Below are 19,272 nucleotides of genomic sequence, written 5' to 3' on the forward strand. Positions count from 1 at the left end.
GCCAGCCCCTCAAATTTTTTATCTTGGCAAAGTCCAGGATGGTGTGAGGGCTCCAACGCATTGTCTACCATTCTACCCATTTCTTTCAGCCACGATCTGCTTTTTCCTGACCTTTAAACACCTGGATCTCCCACCTCTGGCCCTTCATGGGAATGTCCTTCTCTCAGCTGCTGGCATGATTGAACCTTCTGATCCTCAGGCCTCAGATGAGTCACCTTCTCAGTGGGGTCCTCCCTGTCCACCCTGTGTACATAGGTGCTCCCTCTGTGCTCTGTCCGATCAGGCTGTGTCTTCATCATACTTCCCAGTTAACTTACTTGTTTTGGTGCCAGAATCCTCCTGCCCCTAATGATCATCTCTAAGTCAGCTTTACCCACCACTCCCAGTGCCCAACTCAGCGTGACACTTAGTAGGCGCACTTTAGATAGTGGTCCAATAGAAGAGACACGAAGTGACCTGACCCAGTGTACACGGGAGGGAAGTGGCAGCACCAAAACCCAAATCCTCCTGTGTCTGACTCCAAAGGCTCAGCTGTCAGCCACGGCTGTGCTTCTGGCCCAAAGTCCTGGCCAGGGCCTGGCGGATCTGGCAAGTCTGGCAGTCAGAATTTAAAAGTGTAATTGATGGGGAGAGGAATCAGAACAGAATCTACAAAGCTGAATTAATATAGAGGTTCTCTGATCAGTTATAGTTATTTCTTTCATTCAGCATGTTCAACAAAAAACAAACCCAGACTTAGGAGAGACTTTGCTCAAAAGGACTTTATTCAAGGGGAGAAAGGGGCTGTTGCAACAGGGAGAAGGCTCTGAGTATAAGGCCTGCAAGTGTGTCAGGAGTTAGGCAGGAGGAGTTTTTCTTTTATGGAGAGGAGTAAACAAGGCTAGAAAGAACCAGGTGTGGGGAAGTGGGGTGAAAGGTGGCAGGATTGGATCATAAATCCAAAATGGTTCCACCTCTTCTCAAGAGGGACTGGATGCTGGCTCGGGCCACGGGGCGCCAAAGTTCATTCAGGGGCCTGGAGGAGGGAGAGAGGCTTCTTGGAAGTTTGGTTAACAAGCATTCTGTTCCAATTGATCAGTGGGGACCAGAGGCTCTGCTAATCATTTATGAGGCAAAGAAAGGGAATTTAGAGGGTCTGCATCTGGCCTTGTTATAAGTAAACAAGGCGGGCGTCCATGAGTCTTGTCTAAGTCATTTGGGGAAGGAAAGGTGGTTCTTTGTAATGTCATTTTCTAGAACCCAAAAAGAGTGGGGGCTGGAGGGTAGTCCTTAACCTTCACTGTTTTCCAGGAGCACAGGGCTTGGGTAAAGTTCAACACTGTCAAGCTTACATCTATGGATCTCCTTCCGTGTGTCCAGCCCTGGCGAGTGAAGTGGTGAGTAAAGCTGGTGAGCCCTCATGAGCCTTGCATTTCAGGAGAGAAGATGGGCAAAAACAAAGACATGCACAGAAAGCAACATTACAGATTACAGATCTTTGAAAAATAAAAACCAGGTCATGTCCGTTAACAACGGTTATCCAGACTTCATCAAGGCAAACGGATGGCTGTGTGTCCTTTAGTGTCCTCCCGGAGCTTGGTCAGCAGGCTGCCCAAGAATTATATGATTCTCTAAGACAGCAGTTCTCCAAGTGTGGTCTGGGGACCCTGGAGATTCCTGAGACCCTTTCAGGGGCTGTAACATCAAAACTATTTTCATAGTGATGCCAACAGTATTTGCCTCTAACACTTCCCTCGTTCTTGATGGCCAGTAATTTAGCTAACATATATTGAGTCCTCACTGGGTACCAGGCAACACAGCAGCCCTCTGAGTAGGTATTATTATAATCCCCAATTTACAGATGGAAAAACTGAGTGCGAGAGAAACTTCAGTTGCCTACCCAACATCCATTCTGACTTTTTATTTAGGAACAGAACCCCAATATTTTTTAGGGCAACAATGTACCAAGCTCAGACTACGTTTCCCAGCCTCCCTTGCAATGGAGTGTACTCTTGTGAATAAGTTCCAGACAATGAGATGCGAGAGGAAAAGATTGGGTGGGACTTCTGAAAAAGCTTTTAAAAGGGAGACATCTGGAAAAACTCTGTAAAATATATATGCCCTTTTTACCCTCCCTCCTGCTACCTGGAATGAAGATGTGATGGCTACAGCACATGCAGTCATCTTGGACCATGAGGCAACATTGACCATAGAATCCATGTGCTAAGGATGGCAAAGCAGAAAAATGGAAAGTATGTGAGAAAGAGATAAATGTCTCTGTTGCTCAGGAGCTTGTGAAGATCTCTGTTAGTAACAGCTGAAGCAATTCCTCACTTACATACTTAGGCACAGAGGTTAAGTTACTCATGTAAGATGTCATAGCTGGTAAGTACAAGAGGCAGGATATAACCCCGGACAGTGGCTACAAAGCCCGTGGTTTGTAAGCTTCTGTGCAGGGCTCAGTTTTGCTTTCCCTGCTGCCCCAGCCCAGCCCAGGAGGTCTGCCAACCTGGTCAATAGCTCCCTCAGAAACATACCCAAGTTTGTTTTCTCCCCAGGCCCGTGGCTAGGCTGGCAGAGACGCAGTTCCTCAGGTTCAGGTGAGGCCAGAGGGGAGGTGTCAGAGCAACATGGCTCATCCACTGAAATGTGCCAGAGTCACATCCAAGGACAGTCCCACTGCTCTGCCCTGAGAAAGCTGCGACCAAATGTCCACAAGCAGACGTGCTTCTCAGATGCCCCTCAAAATCCTGCTAAACCTAGGCCATCCTGTCCCTATGTGAGCTTGCTATGGACTGGACTGTGTTCCCTACATTCATATGTCATAGTCTCAATGCCCAATGTGACTGTATTGGAGGTTGGGTCTATAAGGAAGTAACTGAGGTTAAATGAAGTCAGAGGGTGGGGCCCTCATCCAATAGGGTTAGTGTCTTTATAAGAAGACACGCCAGAGAGTTCATTCTCACTCTTTCTCTCTCTCTCCCTGCTCACACCTACAGGAAAGGCCACGTGAGGACGCAGTGCGAAGGTGGCCATCTGCAAGCCAGGAAGAGAGCCCTTACCAGAATCTGAACCCTGACCTGGCACTTTCAGGCTCCAGAACTGTGAGAAGTAAATTTCTGTTGTATAAGCCATCTAGTGTGTGGTATTTTGTTATGACAGCCTGACTGACTAAGACACAGACCTTCTCCCTAGGAGGGCAGAAGACGGAAGGAGCAGATGCTGAATTGCTGGCTTTCACTAGATGTTTCAAAACACCAGTGGATAGAGAGCAGAGAATTGTGTTGGCAAAGTCATTAGAAGTTCTGAAGCTACAACTTCTCATTTTGTAGAGAGGAATTTAAGACCCAGAGACACAGGGTCTTCAATTAGACACAGGGGACCTACTCAAGATTGCATAGCAGGTTAGTGGTAGCTTTGAGCCATGATGGAAGATAAATGGAATCCAAAGCCAGCTCTGCATTTACTGACTTTGCAACCTTGATCAAGTCCTGTAAGCCTTCCGGGCCTTGGTCCCCTCTTCTACTGTGTTGTCCCTTATGCCCTGTATGGCCGTACCTTCCTTCTGCCTGGAACAATTCCAGTTTATGCCTGTTGTCTCAGCACAATTATTATTAATGCTCCTTCCCTTCTCATAGTGTTTGGACACACCCTCTACCTCTGTGGCAGTTTGCATGACACATGCTCCCAACCCACCCCCTGGCAGACATTGCTGGTTCATCACAGAAGCCCAGACAGCTATCAGGCCTCTGCATGGAGTATCCAAGACAGCCATGACCAATCAACCAAGAGCATCAGGGGAGGTGAAAATGACTTGCCATCCCACCTCTGTGGAATCTGGTAGTCTTGATCTGCTTTCTCAGAATGTGGGTTATCTAGCGATGCAGGAAAATCCACTGGTCACTGGGGATCAGCCTCCTATCTACAAAATGGAAAGAACAAAACTGCCCAACTTCTTCCACGTGTTATAAAGTCATTGTTGGAAATGAAGCCGTTGGAAGAAACATGCCTATGAGTGTTAAAGCTCACAGCTCCAAAGATATTGCCAACTTAGGAGTTCATGGGAGAGTGGTAGAAAAAAAGAGTTTAAGAAATATATTGCATTTGGTACAGCAAAAAACATCATTAAAAAGTTAAAGGGCAGGAGGAGGAGAGCCAAGATGGCGCCGTGAGTAGTCCTCTTTGTCTCTCGCCCTTCGAGTCTACAATTATTTGGACACTTATCGCTTGACAAAGGATATCCAGACAGCATCTCAGGACGTCTGAGACACCCACGCGACTATACATCGGAAGGCGGACGGACTTTCCTCCGGGAGGATGTGGAAATAGGTGAAAACTCTCCGACCCCGACGGGCAGCCTAGTACCCGCAAGTGGCTTTCTTCCAACGGACGCCCCCAGAGGATCCACACACATCTAGGGCAGGAGCGAGAACACAACAGAGGAGCGACAGTGGAAACAGGTGACCAGAACCCTACCTAAACCCCCCGCAATTACTCCTAAACGCAGAGGGAAACTTTGGAGTTGCACACCTGAGCCCGCGGGGAGAGTCTCTCCCCGCCATTGGCGGGGAGACCCAGCCTGGTGCTCGGGGCGCCCGGAGGGTCCCAGAGAGAGACACGGAGGGCACGGAGGTCTCCCAGCTGCCATTGCCCGCCCCGTGGGACTAGGGATTGCCGGAGATCTCGGAGAGGAGAGGACCGGGGCTGGGGGAACTTTCAAAGGCCGGTTCTGTGACCCGGAGGGGAAGCGCCGGAGCTCCGCCCGGGCAGCAGACAAAACTCTCTGTGTGCCGTTAGCAGAGGGGCCACACTGAGCATTCACGGCTCCGGGAGTGGCCCGGAGAGAATCCCAGAGGGCGGGGCGACCCCCAGCTGCCGTTGCCCACCCCGTGAGGCTAGGGATTGCCGGAGATCTCGGAGAGGACTGGGGCTGGAGAGAGTTCCAGAGACCCAGCTTAGTAGCCTAGGGGGAACCCTACAGGCTCACAGCAGCCTTAGGGAAAGCCTCTGCACAGCACCAGTAGAAGGCACCCAGCCGCCAGCCACAAGGCTGGAAGACCCCAGGGCAAAAGCAGCATAGCTAGGTGTACTAACCACAGACTGTAGAAGATGCCAATAGCTCTCCTGCGACCCATAGAGGACAAGTGAGATTCGGTGGGTGCCGACAGCAACGGAGCGACAAATATAAGTGATCCCACCCCTGGCCGCTGGAAAAGCCCATAACACTGTTGCAGACCCCAAGGAGAGAGCACATCTAGGTGGGCTGCAACAGTAGGCACCTGCAGCCTGAAGCCCCCCTGTGACGGCCCCCACGGCAGAGGAGGGAATCCAAAGGGCCACTGTGGCTACGAAGAGGGGCCCAGGCCCAGTTAGCAACTACGGACAGGGTTCCTGGTTGGTGAAGTATAAACAGCTGCTCCCCCCACCGCAGCAGCTGAAACAAGTGAAAGGAGCAACTAAACTCTATCTCCATGCGGAGGCACAAATCAACAACATCAAGCAATATGAAAAAATACATTAAATCTCCAGAACAGAAAGAAAGTAACAAATACACAGAAAACAATCCCAAAGAAAATGAGATATATAACCTAAATGATGATGACTTCAAAACAGCCATCATTAAGATTCTCAATGAGTTAAGAGAGAATTCTGACCGACAACTCAACGAGTTCAGGAGCTATGTCACAAAAGAGTTTGATATGATAAAGAAGAACCAAACAGAAATATTGGAAATGAAGAACACAATAGAGGAGATTAAGAAACATCTAGATGCTCTGAACAGTAGGGCCGATAATATGGAGGAAAGAATTAGCAATTTGGAAGATGGCAATATAGAATTGTTGCAGGCAGAGGAGGAGAGAGAAGCAAGACTTAAAAGAAATGAAGAAACTCTCCGAGAATTATCAGACACAATTAGGAGATGCAACGTAAGGATTATAGGTATACCAGAGGGAGAAGAGAAGGAGAAAGGGGCAGAAAACCTATTCAAAGAAATAATGGCTGAGAACTTCCCAAATCTGGTGAGGGAGATGGATCTTCAGGTGACAGAAGCCAATAGATCTCCAAACTTTATCAATGCAAGAAGACCAACTCCACGGCATATAGTAGTGAAGCTAGCAAAAGTCAACGACAAGGAGAAAATATTAAGGACAGCCAGGCAAAAGAAACTAACCTACAAAGGAACCCCCATCAGGCTATCAGCAGATTTCTCAGCAGAAACTTTACAGGCTAGAAGAGAGTGGAATGATATATTCAAAAATCTGAAGGACAAAAATCTACAGCCGAGAATTCTCTACCCAGCGAAAATATCCTTCAAATACGATGGAGAAATAAAAACTTTCCCAGATAAACAAAAATTAAGGGAGTTCATTGCCACAAAACCTCCTCTTCAGGAAATCCTCAGGAAAACCCTCATTCCTGAAAAATCCAAAAAAGGAAAGGGGCTACAAAACCAAGAGCAGAGGAGATAAGTAGAAGGACAACAACAGAGAGTAGCAGCTCTACATCAGAACAGATTAAACCATGGGACGAGAAACAAAGGAAACTGAAGAAAACCGGAAAACAAGACACAAAATGGTAGTGGTAGGCCCCCACGTCTCAATAATCACTCTAAATGTAAATGGATTGAACTCCCCAATCAAAAGACACAGAGTGGCAGGATGGATCAAAGAACAAGATCCAACAATATGCTGCCTCCAGGAAACACACCTCAGCCCCAAAGACAAACACAGACTCAGAGTGAAGGGATGGAGAACAATACTCCAAGCTAATAATGAACAAAAGAAAGCAGGTGTCGCTATACTAATATCAGACAAGGTAGATTTCAAAGCAAAACAGATAAAGAAAGATAAAGAGGGACAGTATATAATGATAAAAGGGACTCTCCGCCAAGAAGACATAACACTTATAAATATATACGCACCCAACACAGGAGCACCAAAATTTGTAAAGCAACTCTTAATAGAACTAAAAGAAGACATCAACAACAATACAATAATAGTAGGGGACCTCAACACACCATTAACACCAATGGACAGAACATCCAGACAGAAAATCAACAAGGAAATAATAGAATTAAATGAAAAATTAGACCAGATGGACTTAATAGATATATATAGAACACTTCATCCAAAAACAGCAGGTTACACATTCTTCTCAAGTGCACATGGAACATTCTCAAGGATTGACCATATTTTGGGAACCAAAGCAAACATCAATAAATACAAGAGAGTTGAAATAATATCAAGCATCTTTTCTGATCATAACGCTATTAAACTAGAAATCAACTACAAGAAAAAAGCAGAGAAAGGTGCAAAAATGTGGAGACTAAACAACACGCTTCTCAACAAACAATGGATCATTGAAGAAATTAAAGAAGAAATCAAATATTATCTGGAGACAAATGAAAATGAGAACACGACATACCAAATCATTTGGGATGCAGCAAAAGCAGTCCTAAGAGGGAAACTCATCGCAATACAGGCTCACCTCACTAAACAAGAAAAAGCTCACGTAAGCAGCCTCAAACGACACCTAACAGAACTAGAAAAAGAAGAACAAACAAAGCCCAGAGTCAGTAGAAGGAGGGAAATAATAAAAATAAGAGCAGAAATAAACGATATTGAAACAAAAAAGACAATAGAAAGGATCAATGAAACAAAGAGTTGGTTCTTCGAAAGAATTAACAAAATTGACAAACCCCTAGCCAGACTCACCAAGAAAAGAAGAGAGAAATCGCAAATTAATAAAATCAGGAATGACAGAGGAGAAATCACAACAGATACCAATGAAAAGTTAAAGGGCATATGACAAACTGGGGAAAAATATTTGCCATCTTTGATATGTTAATATCCTTAATATATAAAAGGCATTCAGATCTCAATAAGAAAAAAAGCAAACGCTCCAAAGAAAAATTGCCAAATGATGCCAACAATTCACTAAAGAAAAACATGGAAAAAAGGTGTTAACTGACAGATAGTCAAATCAATAGAAACCCAAATAGCTGCAAGGAGCTGGAAAAAGTCAAACCTACTGGGATTATATGCCACGTGGCACGTGGTGGCACAGGTGGGAAAGAGGCTCTCAGGCTCTGCTGGTGGGAGTGTCAGTTGGGACATTTGTTGCATTATGTAGCAATAACTTTTAAAATGCGCACATTCTTTGATTCTGTTGCCCACGTTTAGGAATTTACCAAGAAAATAATTAGAACATGTAAAAAGATTTGCTACAAAACTGTTCTTAATGGCGAGAAGTGGAAAAAAACCCAAATGTCCAATAGTAGTGAATTAGGTTGAATTCATTTAGCTCATTTATGAAATGGAATAACACATATGCATTTAAAAGAATCTTGTATAAGTATAGTTATTAACATGGAAGGATGTTTAGGAATAAAAAACACTATTTTAAAAATCTCTAGAAAACAACATGAGGGACAGATACCCCACAGCATCACCCCACAGCCATCCAAGCAGAATATTCATAGCGCTTATTCCTGGGTGACTTTCGTTGCCTTATTCATGTGCATCTGCATCTTTAAACTCGTCTCTGCTGCACACGTTTACTCTTGTTATGAGGAGGTGGTGTACCCACCGAACAGTGGTTAAAGTCACAGGTGCTGAAGTCGGACATCCAGCTCTGAATCCAGTGCCAACCCTTAGGACCTCTGGAAGAATCCTGTGACCTCTGCGAGTCTCGGTTTTCTCGTCTATAAAATGGGATCTGAGAGAGATACTGCTGTCCACCAGGTGCCTAGTATACAGTGAGCGCTCCAGGAATGTGGGCTATCCTTATTACCAAGGGGGACACCATAAAGTCATAAGTCAATTTTTCATTAAAAAATGCGTTCCCTGCCCTAACTTAGGTAGCTGGAGGTGGTTTGTGAGCCCCAGATCTGCGCTGAGATGGATGGAGATAAGTTTCGCAGGTGAGTTTTAAGCCCTTTTGTCAGCAGCTATATTTGTGTCAGATTCCATTGTCCCCAGGGCCAGGAGGTGGGGAGGTGCCTGCAAACAGGAGCCTGATGAACCAGGTGAGCTGGCCGGGGCAATATAAACAGGGCCACCGCCCTTCAGACCTGGTGAGTGCCCCCATGGGAAGCCCAGCACCTGGCCAGAGCTCCCAGGTCATGCCAAGCTGACTTCCGCCTGGCCCTTCCCTTCCAGCTTGGAGCCTGGGGCTGCTCTGTCATCTCCACCTGGTGGGGAACTCAGTCTCCAGTTTTGGTTTCCCTGAAAAGCCACACCCAGAGATCTTTGCATATACAGCAGGGTGTTTCAAGGTTTCACAGACACATCTTAACATCTCCATTTTGTCCCTCTCAGGAGCAAAACCTCAATCCTTGGCCCCTGCCTCCTCCTTTCTTTCTCCTTGCTTTCTCCCCTGCCAACCTTTAAACTCAGCGTTGGCTTCCCTGGGCATGCCTGGGAATTATGCCTAGATTCAGAAGGCCTGACTCAGCACCTCCATGGTCCCCATCTCTTCCCCAGTCCCTTGGGATTGTGCAGGGGACAGATCTCATTGATAATTTTAATGTGAATTACATGCAAAATAAAATACCATGTTTGATATTTTAGGTTACAGAAAGTATTATTAAAATCAATTTCACTTTTTCTTTTAGCTATTTTTTAATGTGACTACTGGAAAACTAAGAATTGCATCTGGTTCGCATTATATTCCTATGGGCAGCACTGCTCTAGGATCCCGCTGCCAGCGGTGCCTGAATCCACCGTTCAGAGCCTGCTTTTGTCCACACACCTCTTTGTTCTCCAAAGAGCCCTGATTAACATGCAAATATCCTAACCATTCACATCAGGTCCGGAGCATGACCAGGAGACTGACAGAGGGATGAAGGGAGGCACGAGTGGTGCTAAAGAGACCCCTTTTGCATCCTCAACCCCTGCCTGAAGTTCCCCCATGGGTGGTGGCAGGTGAGGTGGCAAGGCCGGCTGGGACAGGTGGGAAGTCTCTCATCTGAAGACCAGGGGCTACTGGCACCAGAGGAGGGTCCAGGAGGCAGCTGCACACAGTGATATTTCAGAGAGCAGAGTGTGAATGGGCCACCTGAACTGGGGGGCGGGAGCAGCAATTGAAAGCAGCGCCTGGAGCCAGGGTATGGGGGATGAGAGGCCACAGCAGGAAAGGAAGGTGAAGCAGGCGCCCTGGGCTCCTCAGCCAAGCATCCCGCAGAGAAGGCTCCTTACAGTGCCCTGTGGGGCCAGCAGGCTTTGCTGTCTGGAGGACTTTCGGTTGAATTTCTGTGTTATTGCAGGTCAGGGCAGGAACCTGTGAAACTGCAGGTACCTCTCGTAATGCCACTCCACTGGGCTCCCTGGGCTGCGGAAGCTCTGATTACACCCATGAACATGTCCAGGCCCCTCAGCTAGGCTTCTCACCCTAAAACAGACTTCAAACTGATACATCCTATATAGAGAGAGTAGATACTTAATACCAGGTTGTAAACATCTTGTTAACTCAGTGCTTAGAACCCAGAAGGGGCTCAGCTAAATGTTTATTGAATTGATCTGAGTATTACTTGACTAATGAATGAAATAAGAGCATACGGTTGCTCCTGAATCATGATGCAGCCATTGACTGAGGGTCCGCTGTGTTTCTACCCCTGTCAGCGTTATTTCCAGCCTCAAATCCTTTCGGGAACAGTGGATCTCTGTAGCAGTCAAGGTTAAACCAGAAAACCGCTCACATCTGCAGGACCTGCATGCAGGCATTGGGGTCACAGGTGATGGATAAACAAATGGGGACACTGCAACAACCCAGAGATTTGTCACCATGGTGGAGTCACCATCCCCCTAGGCTGGGGGCAGAGGGATCCCAGGCACCACAAGGAGACTGTTCAGTGAGAGTTGGAACCTGGGAAGAGACGAAAATGCCACAGCACTACCTTGTGGGGCAGGCAGGGAAGGGACACACTCAGCACTCTTCCCCACTCACGCTCTCCAAACTCTGTGCCAGCACCTCCCATTCGCGATACCAGCAGGAAGCCAGCTGGCCTGGCAGCTTGGAAACACAGCCCAGGGTCCGCACTGCTGCCATACAAAGCAAAGTGAGGGGGATGAGAAATGACTCGGGCATGCTGGCCCAGGACCAGTACCACCCTCCATTGTCCTGATACCTTTGAAAGGCTGTCATTATTGAGGAATTGAACAGCCTAACTGTTACGAGCTGAATTGTGTCCCGGACCAAATTCATATGTTGAAGTCCCAGTACCTCAGAATGTGATCATATGCGGAGATAAGGTCTGTAAAGAGACGATTAAATTAAAAAGAGGCCATTAGGGTGACCCTAATCCAATCTGACTGGTGTCCTTATAACCAGAGGAGATTAAGACACACAGAGACATCAGAGGTATGCACACAGAGGGAAGACCACGTGAGGATGTAGACAGAAAGCGGCCATCTGCGAGCCAAGGAGAGAGGCCTCAGGAGAAACTAGCCCTGCTGACAACTTGATCTCAGATTTCCAGCCTCCAGTATTGTGAGAAAATGGATTTGTTGTTCAAGCCACCCAGTCTGTGGGAATTGTCATGGCAGCCCGAGCCAACTGAGACTGCCCATGGCTGAGTTGCTGGTAGAGTCAGAATTCAGCACGAATCCATCGCCATGGTGTAGGGAGCCCACTTCGTCTCTGACAGCAGCACAAAAATGCCACCCACATGCCCAAAGGTGTCCCTCCTGCTTCCCCGAGATTCGCCCCTGCTGGCCAGGATGACAGATGTGATGGAGAGAAGGCCGTGCCTCCGTGTTCTTCACACTCTCTCACACATACACATGTTGCTCACACATGTCATGAGATGAGCCCGGAGGTCTCCAAGATGGTCTAACTCCTTCCGATTTACGAGCCTTGCCACAGTTGGCATGCCACCTATTTTCAGGAGAGTCCAGCTGGCTTCATCAGGACCTTTTAGGCATGGTGACAAGGACCTAAATCACCAATTGGTGCTCAGTTCACACTGAGTGTCACGTTGAGTGTCAGTGACAAGGCCTCTGGCGTTTCCCTGCTCAGGCATTCCTGAAGAGCAGCCCTGTAAAAACCATCACTGGGATGTTCCCCCATCACCTGGACTTGGCTCAGGGCCTTGGGTTTACATTTAGCGGCTAGGACTTTCTCTGAAATTGGAAATTATCTGCCCAGTCTATGTGTGATTCCTATAGTGTGATTCCTAAATCATTCCATTCACATTCCCTTTTTTCCCACAGCTTTATTAAGACAAATATCACATACCTTAGGATTCACCATTCACTTTTTTTTTTTCATTCACATTCACTTTTGAGTCAGCTGCATGTTTTGATAATAATAGGGGGAAGGGGGTTACCTATCCTGGCCTCATGGGCCAGGTGAATTAGTGAGAAGAAGAACTAAGGGGAGTGAGCAGTAGAGTCTCTGTAGAACCACAGGGCAACCTGTGGACTCAAATATTGTCTTACAGGAGGACGTCGATAAATGATTCTTGGCTGTCATCCCATTAAGGGAAATGTTTGGAACACTCACTGATGTTTTCTAGGTTTCATTTAGATTTGATGTGTTGAGCAGATGCAGCTTTTATTTGCTTTGTGTATTAAAGGCTCAGTGGTGTTAGGCAGTCAATTATAGGGGTTGGAAAGCCAGAGTTGCCATTTGAATCCAGAGAATTGAAAGGAAACTCCCAATATGTTTGATGCTTTAAGATTTAAAAATGTTAAATAAAGGAATTGCTTCTCAATTTCTTGAGCAATCTTAAGAACAAGTGCCCATGCTCAGTTTTTTATCATGAGGTATTGGTTACTCTCAGCCAAGATCCTTAAAGTGTTGTCCCTGGATTTCCTCTTTGCTGCCACGATCAGCCAAGCATCAGAACCTAAGCCCAAACAGATTATGTCCTAATGCATGCCCTGGAAATGATCCATATTCTGTCAGGGAGAAAACGTTAGGTCCCCAATATCTCAGATTATTAACTCTTATGAAAGCAGAGAGAGTGAGAAACTAGCCTCGGCTGGTTTTGAAAGAAAGAGAATCTATACTGAAAAGGGAAGGAAGGAGGGAGGAACATTCCAAGGGGAAAACCTGAAGATACTGACCTCTGGGATTTCCTAGTGAATGGCCTAGTCAGATCACTCTATAACAGTGGTTCTCAACCAGAGTGACATTGGGTGATGTCTGCAGATACAGACTGGTGTGTGTGTGTGCGCGCGCACATACTACTGGCATCTATGGATGCTGCTAAACATCCTACATTGCATAGGAATGCCCTTCTGCCAAAGAAAGAGTTATCCAGCATAAAATGTCAATAGTGCCAGGCAGAGAAACCTGCCCCACTGTGAAGCTCAATGTCTATAAGCCCACAGTGTGCTTAAGACATCCAGGTGGGCTTGTAGACTTTTACACTTAAACATGAACAGATAGTCATCAGTTAGCAGACATCTGAAGACAGTCTCCAACATAAATGATAGTGATCAGAACACAGAGAGTAAAAGCAACCTTGATGAAACAGATTATACAGGGAGAAGAATATTAAACAAAGAAAGAAAGGAAGGGAGGGAGGGAGAAAGAGAAAGAATGAAAGAGAGAGAGACAGACAGACAGCAGGGAAAAAGGGAAGAAAGAAAAGAAGATACCAGAGCCATGAAATAAGAACAGAATATGATTAAAAGGAGAGAGTCCAAAAACAAACAAGAACTCTTGAAAATTAAAAATATAACAGAAATAATAAATACTAAATAGTTTAGAATACAAAGTTGAGAAAATCTTCCAGAAACTAAAGCAAAAATCAGAGATGGAAGATAGGGGAAAAGTATAAGAAAATTAGGGACCAGTCCAGGTAGTCCAATATCAAAATAATAGGAGTTTCATAAAGAGGGGACAGGGAAAATGGAGGAAAAGAAATCATCAAAAATATATTTCAAGAAAATCTCACAACTAAAGAATATGAGTATTCAGTTTGAAAGGATGATGTAGACCCCCATCCAGGCACCTCAAGGAGAAATTTTCAAATACTGGTGTCTCAAGGAGGCAATGAAAAAACCAGGTCATATTCAAAGAACTAGGAAGAAGAATGACTTCAGACTTCTTGTTACCACAGTGGAAGCAAGAAGACAACTGGGATGATGTCTTCAAAATTCTGAAGAGTATTGGTTTTCAATCTAAAATTTTTAGATCCAGAAAAACTATCAATGAGATGAGAAGAGAGAATAAACTTATTTTTGGATATGTAGGATCCCCCAGAATTTATCTCCTATATACCTTTCTTAGGATGCTACTGAAGGATGTGCTCCTCTAAAACCAGGGAGTAAAACAAAAGTGATGAGAAGGCACCATCACAGAAGACAGGGTGGTGGTGAAGGGTGTGCATGAGGTGTTGGGGGCACCCAGACCAGATTGAAGCAAGTCAGATATGTCTGAATGTATTGAGAGAGATGGATGGAGGGTTTAGGGTTAGATTATTGATAAAAACATAGAAAAATTTTAAAAATCCAACAATTATGTCTCCAGGAAAAACAAAAGCTAACACAGAATCTAAAATTAAGATTGTTCTACTGTATGACTCAGTTGTGAAGAGTGTGCTGATCTAACCCAGTCATAACTCTTCCTGGGGGTGGGTGAGGAGGGTGTCTGTAGTATGGTGGGGCATGCAGGACCCCCACATCACACATCATCCTCAACTGCCATTTGTGGCAGCTGGTGGACATGTATGTCATGGGTTGAACTGTGTCCCCATGAAAAATATACTTTTTGGAGTCTTAACTCCCATTGCCTCAGAATGTAACCTTATTTGGAGGTAGGGTCTTTACAAAGTAGCCAAGTTAAAATGTCATCAGGGTGGGCCCTAATCCAATATGACTGGTGTCCTTGTAAAAAGGGGAAATTTGGACTCAGACAGATGCACACAGAAGGAAGACATGGGGAGAAAACAGCCATCTACAAGCCAAGGAGAGAGGCCTGGAACAGATCCTTCCCTCATGGCCCTCAGAAGGAACCCCACCTGCCGACACCTTGGTCTTGGAATTCCAGCCTCCAGAACTGCGAAAAAATTAATTTGCATTATTTAAGCCAGCCAGTCTGTGGTATTTTTTTACAGCAAGTGCTGCTCCTAGATGGCCTCTAGGGTACAAGAATCTGTATTTTGGGAAGAAGGACATGTTAATGCCTGGCTTCCACACAAGAAGTAGGATTCCAGTGCATGCATGGTGTCCCTGAGAAGAAAATTTGTTTACAGTTGTTGGCAACAATACAAGTGAGACCTCCATCAGATGGGACATAGCCTGGCAGAGCCTCCAATATGGTCCTCCAGTTACCAGTTCGATTTCAATAAGTGAGTCTAGCCCTTGTTTTGGGGGGACTACTGGCCTCAGGTCACTTGTCTTATGTGTCCTATTTGTCCACACCACAAGCTGGGTGGCATTTGTCCATCCCATGGAAGGAGTAAGTGTCTAGAGAAGACTTCCAGAGGGATTAAAAGGGACTTAGCGGGGGATTGTGTCAGGGGGGTCCCCAAGACCACCCTCAGTTTCAATGATTTGCTGAAAGGACTCACAGAACTCAGAAAAGAGGTTGTACTCATAGTTACAATTTTTTACAGCAAAAGGATATAGGTTTGCCCATTTTTTCCATTTGTCTATTTGCCTTTTTTCTTGTCAATACTCTATTAGGTTGAACTATGTGAAATTGCTGATATTTTACTATTTTGACCCATAAGAACAGCAATTTCCTATGTTTCAACCTAGTAGATGTGAACTCTTTGCCTTTGTCTCTCATCAGCATGGCAAACCTTTTTCCAAGTTGCTGTTTGTATATCAAATTTGTTTGTGGTTCCTTTTGCCATTCAAAAATTTGTAATTTTTATTTAGTCAGATGTATCTGTTTTCCTCTCATAGCTTCTGGGTTGCCTGTTTTGGCGGACAAATTTTCATGTAGACATAATCTCGTGGATTTTCTTCTAAGATTTGCATTGTGTTACCTTTTTTTTACATTTACGTATTTCATTGTTCTGGAATTAACTTCTGTATATGGTGTAAAATAGGGTCAAGCTAGACCGTCTTCCATCTGGATGGCCAATGTGCCAGAACCATTTATTAAGTAGCTCATCCTTCTGCTGAGTTGAAATACCATCTTTGGCGAACATTAAAGTCATGTGCACAATGGGGTCTATTTGGGGACTTTTTTTGTAATATGAACTTTTAAACTTTGAGTTACTTGAAACTAATGCGTTTCCTGCCCTCCTTCTCTGCCCCTTCAAAGAGTGGCTGGTGTGACTGGTGACACTCTGGAGAAGGCCAGCTGCAAAGCAAGTGGCTAGCTTCCCAAATCATCCATGCTTTCCTTTGTTTCCTAACCTGATTCAAGTCCTTGGCCGTGTCATAGACAGTTTGCAACAGCCCAACAGCAGTGTGGCTGATGAATGGCCCATTGATGAAAGGGCAATTCACATGTTCAAGTGAATCATGCTCTAGTTTCCTTGCAATGCACCCCAACAGCTGCCTCTGGGCTCCATTACTAAAGGGTAGATGTTGGGCCTTGCCCACCCTCCCCATACCCAGAGTAGTGTCTACACGGCAGCAATGGTAATGAGCACCAGCTTCTTCCACCCTCATGGCAGCCCCTCGAAACAGGTGCTCTTCTTGTGATCTCCATTTTAGAGATGGGGAAACTGAGACTCGGAATTAGCCAGAGGCAGAGCTGTATGTCTCACCCAGAGTCCAGGGTTAACTCACTGCTGTGTTTCCATGTTCCCTGCAGTATGAAGTCAGACAGAGAGCATGGGCGTGTCTACCCTCTGTGGCCCAAGCAGGCTCAGATCCTAGTCTGAGCTTGGGTTAGGCTGTGATGTAGCAAAAGAAGGGGCAAAGGGTAACAGGGCCCTGAAGGAAACCCTGAACTGGCTTCTTGGCTCTGCAACATGGGAGAGAAGTAGGAGAGCAAAACAAAGAAGGTGACCAGCCTGCCCCACGGCCAAGCTCAGTTCGGGCCTGCATCATGTGTGGTGGGAGACAGTGGCCCCAAATGGGCTCTGGAGTATCATACAGCCTCTTTTGTCCTCTGCTGAGAAGCTCATCTGCTGCCACTCTCCCCAGTGAGTCTATGTCCTGCTGGGAGACACTCATCAGCGGGTCTCTCGTGATGTTGCACATCTCGTGAGCAGAGGCACCAATAGCCTTTGATTCTGGACTACTTTTTCGGGAATGTTTGTAGAGTGAGCAGTCTTGGAAGACAAATATAGCATATGTCTCTGTTGAGTAAGGGCAGACTTATGTACTGTCCAGTATAACAAAGATGATATCTCCCTCTGGGGCAAAGCTTGGGCAGGATTTCTTACAGCTTTTTATAAAAGAATGAGGATTCCTAATCTCAGGGATCCTCAGCGTGCACAGAATCCACCTGTGCCTGCCTTGGCATCATCCTCGTTGGATTTGGGGGTGTGGTGGATGAATTGTGTCCCCCCAAAATATATGCTCAAGTCCTGGCCCCTGGTAGCTGTGGACGTGACCTTATTTGGAAACAGGGTCTTTGCAGCTGTGATCAAGTTAAAAAGAGGTCATCCTGGATTAGAGTAGGCCCTAATCTAATGACTTATAAGGAGAGACACAGAGGACACGCAAGGGAAGAAAGCCTTGTGAGGACCGAGGCAGAAACTGGAGTGTTGCAGCTACAAGTCACGGAATGGCAAGGATTGCCAGCAACCACCAGAAGCCAGGACAGAGGCATGGAAAAGATTATTTCTCAGAGACTCCAGAAGGACTCAACCTGCTGACACCTTGATTTCAGACTTGTAGCCTCCAGAACAGTTTTAGAAAATTAATTTCTGTTGTTTTAAGCCACAATTTTGTGGTAATTTGTTGCAGGGCAATTAATACATGGGGCCAGAGGAAATGACACCAACATGATGTTCATGATGCTGCTGTGCTGGGAGTAATAAGGTCCTTTTCCTCTGACCCAAAGTCTCATGTCTTCTGCCAGCGTCTATGTAATTGTGGCAGGCTGACTTGTTAGCTTGCAAGTAGAGTGAAATCTCAGACTGTTTCTAGTTCCCAACAGTTTTTGGTGATGAGAATGGGATGACGACAGAGATGGGGCTCTCTGAAGAGAAAAGATAAGGGTCCCTGTGGGCTGCGTGAGTGAATATGAGGAAACTCTCAGCAGTCTTGTAAACGTTCTCTCCAAGTGATGGGTGAGGGACAAGGCAGCCAGGGCCCCCAGTGTTCTACCTGTTAATAAATGTTTGGAGGCTGAGCATTGAGAGGCAGAATGGAAACGAGCTCTTGAGTGACACTTGGTTGCTGCTGGCTGTCCTCTCCGAGGGAAGGGGAAGGGATATTATCATGAAAATGGGACAGCAAACCCATCAGCCTAGCAGAAAAGCAACGTGGTTGTGGCTGCTGAGTCAAGGAGTCCCCAAAGCTGAAATAAATGGTGTCAGCAAGAGGGACTTTGCTCTGCAGTACAGAGCTTTGGGTGGACCAAAATAGAAGTTCATTTAGTGGATCCTAGGCTGCCATCGGCCACTTGAACCTGAAATTAAATGTAAAACACAGAGCACTCTCTCCCTCCACGCCCCCAGCCCCTCCCGTTCCTTCTACCCAGACCTCAGCCACTTTAAGGAAAAAACTGAGTATTCTGCAAAACTTCAGGGAGTGGAGGGACTTAAACTTTTATGTCTGCTTGGATAAAAATGCCCAGTTCACCATCATACCTGATCCTGTCGGGGAAGGAGTGCCGGTATTCAACCAATGGGGTTTGGAGTTTTCCTCTGTAAGAGAATGCCCTGCCCTGGTGTAGCTCTCCCAACGGCCTTAAATTTAGCTGACTGCTGGGCATGCCATCCCTTGTCAGACAGCTCTGGCCATGATTCAATGGCCGTTCTTAACTTTTGTCTACTGTCAACAGTAGATGATGGCATAGCTCCTGCCCTTCTGTGCAGTAAAGGGTTAACTCAGCAGGGCTGGGCTGCCCAAACTGCACATTCCAAAGGTCTTCAGAACTGGCCCTTGACCAGCTCCTAGGCGATAACATCTGAGCCTTTGAATATCCTGCCTGAAAAAAGTGTCTTTGACTACCTGGGGCCCTGGGCCACACCAGACAGTTAGTGCTAACACTGTGATTCATGGTGGGGGCCTTGGACCATGCGGTATCAGGTTGACCTCTAGGACACAGGAGACAGAATAACTGAGGTTAGTGACACGGACATTCCATGGCTACGTAACTGGCCCCCAGTAAAAACCCTGGACACCATGGTTCAAGTGAACTTCCCTGATTGGCAACACCTTGCACATGTCGTCACATGTCATTGCTGGGAGAATGAAGCACTGT

This window comes from Equus przewalskii, chromosome 1 (assembly GCF_037783145.1).
Source record: "Equus przewalskii isolate Varuska chromosome 1, EquPr2, whole genome shotgun sequence".
Lineage (NCBI taxonomy): Eukaryota > Metazoa > Chordata > Mammalia > Perissodactyla > Equidae > Equus > Equus przewalskii.